This window comes from Lactuca saligna, chromosome 1, assembly GCF_052625555.1.
Source record: "Lactuca saligna cultivar CGN05327 chromosome 1, ASM5262555v1, whole genome shotgun sequence".
Lineage (NCBI taxonomy): Eukaryota > Viridiplantae > Streptophyta > Magnoliopsida > Asterales > Asteraceae > Lactuca > Lactuca saligna.
In genome coordinates this window covers 108613438-108616940 of record NC_136417.1, presented here as the reverse complement: position 1 = coordinate 108616940, position 3503 = coordinate 108613438, and positions in this window count along the sequence as shown.

Sequence of the window (3503 nt, the reverse complement as noted above, 5' to 3'; positions counted from 1 at the left end):
TCTTTTCCTCAAAAACCGAAAGCTTCAAACAAGGTGAGCTTCATACCCCTATTTTTTGTTTTTATGAGTTTTTTTTTTTTTTGGGGGGGGGGGGGGGGGGGAATACAAGTGAAAGTGTAGATCTATATGTGTTTTGTATGCTTTGTATGATTTCCATGCTTATATGTGTGCTTTTGTGAGTTATAATGTTAGATTTAGCCATAAAACCCCTCAAAACCGAGATATACCTTATGTTAAATGATTTTAGCCTCTACTATATTTCTACATACTAAGTGTTTCTAGAAAAATAGCTAAGTGGTTTAGTAATAATTTCTTTGGGCTAAAAACACAATTTTTGGACCTAAAATGTGAAAAATACAAAATTAAGGGCCCAAATTGACATATCACGAATTCTGATGGATAAGGTGTGTCAAAACAGTTTGAATAAAACCATTTCTGGAAATATACTCATTTAGAGAATTAAAAACATAAATTTCAAGCTTAATGGGCTAAAAAATGACATTTTCGGCCCAATGAGGCCCATTATGCGAAATTTTCTGTTTTGGAGGGCCAAAACTGTGTTTTTCTGTAAAACAGTGGACTATAAGTGTTCCAAGTCCTTTTCAAAGGTTTAAAATGCTTTTTAAATTTAAAAAGGACCAAAGTTGCAAACTTTTACAATTTGGGCCAAAATTGTCAAAATTGCGAAAAAGAAGGGTTATAACCGAGAAAACTGAAATTTCAGGGACTTAAGCTGTTTTCTATGAAAAATATGCTGAAAAATATTAATTTCAATAATTTTTGGTGTTAAAATGTCAAGAAAATTGATTTAAGGACCAAACCGGAAAGTATTTAAATAAAGGGTTGAAAAAGTAAATTTTACAAACAATGAGGGGCTGAAAACAGAAAACTTTCAAGGCTAATTCAATACATGCAATTTGATCAAATGATGGCACCGCGACTATTGATGAAATACAACACATTACAACACCAAAAGTCGTTGTTAAACGAATTGGTTCGGTCTCGAACCAATAAAAATCCGAAACTACTAACACGACGACACTATGACACTACGACACTACGATTCATACTAATAACGTTTGGGAATTCAATATACATGCGAGTGTGCACAGACGTCTACGCACCATCTTTGGGCCCCAAAAGTGTAAAATCTTGTTTGTTGAGCCTAGCTAGCCCAACGACCTGATCTTAAGGCCCGAAGACCTCTATCTTACGAAGTGTTGGGTTTTACCGATCCGACACAACGTAAAAAGACTTTCAATGGCTTGTATACTACTGGTCCCCAAGGGTCCTTTGGTATTGCTAGTAGAATCTACCTTTTTATGCGAGGCGGGTCTGGGACCCCTCGTACCTTTTTATCCCCAACCGGCTAATGGAGTCATCGAGGCCTTCGTGTCCTCTTTCTCTTCGGATGTGGGACTACACGTAGTCAGGGCGGTTGGATAACGTGATTAGTACGGACGACGCCTACGGGATCGTTAGTATTGCTATAGACTAGTCCTTTGTGTAACGCGCGTTTGTAGCAAATAATCATGCTAAAAAATAATCCAACGTCGCCTGGTATTGATAACTTCACGCGTTGCAATGGTTTCAATGTAAATTCATGTAATTCAAAGAATTAGGAAAACATCGGGTTTTCCTAGGGTTTTTCAATACATACGGATTCGGAATGCATACAATTTTAATGAACAATTTTTACAAGTATAGAAACAAACAAGCATACCTATGGATCTTCACACCTTTTTGACTATACTATTTTCAGAAAATATCGGATTTTCTGGTGGTTTTCAAACAATACAAAACATTGGATTTCAAACACTACTTATGAACTCACCAACATTTCATATGTTGACGTTTTTTCAAAATACTTGTATTCTCAGGGAACCAGTGAATCAAAGGAAATCATATTCAGTGATGGCTTGCAGTTTATTTATGTACGAAACGAACAATTTATTTTTGGGAATGTAATGTTTAAACAATGTACTTCATGTAAACTTTACTGGTTGTACTATATTAATGCATGGTGACGAATGTTGTTACGTTTCATATATATACAATGTTATGGTATTCAATTGAGTCACAACAGCCCCCGGACGTTTCCGCCGTCTGGTTTGGGGGTGTGACAGGTTGGTATCAGAGCTTTGTTTATAGTGAACTAGCATATCTAGCCACACATTGATATGCAACTATAAACCAAAAAGAGGGACTAACATAACTCTGAACAAAACAAGTAAATAAAACACCCTTGCTTGCATTAGGAATAGGAACATAACGCCGAACCAAACAAAAATAATACTAGTGTCTCGGTTAATTCAGGACTGTTCTTAGTGGTACCAAGGAGTAGATGTAGCCTGATCAACTACACTCTCTCCAAAGTATAACTAACACACGTCCTGATGAGATCAGGATAGCTAGGGAATCTAAAACTATACCCCTACCACCGAAAAGAGAACGCCTACTTGATCTATGCGATAATTGTAGCATCCTAGGAATAACGTTAGCATAATTACGCACTCTCGCAGACCGCATGGCTGGTTTTCATCACCCTGGAGACCCCTACTTCCCTAACCAGGGGAACAACGAATGGCTAGAGGAGGAGCCCGAGGAAGAGCCTGAGGAGGAGCCCGAGGAAGACCCCGAAGAGGAATCTGATGGGGAACCAGAGGCCGAAGTTGATGGCGAGCCTGCTGAATCAGAGGAAGATGAAGGAAGCCTCGAGGAGGATGCTGATGATAGTGAAGGGGGTGATTCGGATGCGGAGTCCGAAGTCATCAACCCCCTTACCCGATCAGGGTGCCTGCCTATCGTGTAGGTCCCACTGGTCCTACACCGCCCTGGGGTGTTGATCTTTGGAGATGGAGCAGACAGTAGGGACAGCGACCCCCGTACGGCATGTCACGCGAGTTCTTTGACCTGAGAGACGGAGGACCGGCTGATCGAGCCCTTCCAGTCATGGTGAAACGGTTACGGAATACGGGCGACCTTGCCCAGGACACTGCTGATCAGGTGCGCCAGTTGAGGACTAGGGTCGAGCGTGCGGAGCAGGAGACGCGTGACGTCCTTCGAGAGTTTCACATGAGGCAGGTTCGGTGGGAGTCTCGACTTCGGGATGCAGAACGCTTGGTGGCTCGTCTTCAGGGAGCATCCACATCCTCGGCACCACCTCCAGACGCAGCTCATCGCGGTTAGGGATAGACTTATCTTAGTAGGTCGTTAGGAAATATGCAATGTACTCCGACTCTGTAACGCCCGCAGATCCGGGCTGGTCAATTTAGAGGCAATAGGGGTCAAAAATGACTTTTCAACAAAAGATTATTTAGAATGAATATTCTTAACCAAGTTTTATAATATGTCACAAGGTTTCCGTACATATAAAGAACGCCGAAATCCGAGTTATAACGAAGAAGTTATGGCCCGCCGAAGTTTTACGGCAAAACCGGCACGGCACTGGAAGACGTAAATAGTGAATTTACGATAGAAGACTTTTTAGGCTTAGCAATCTA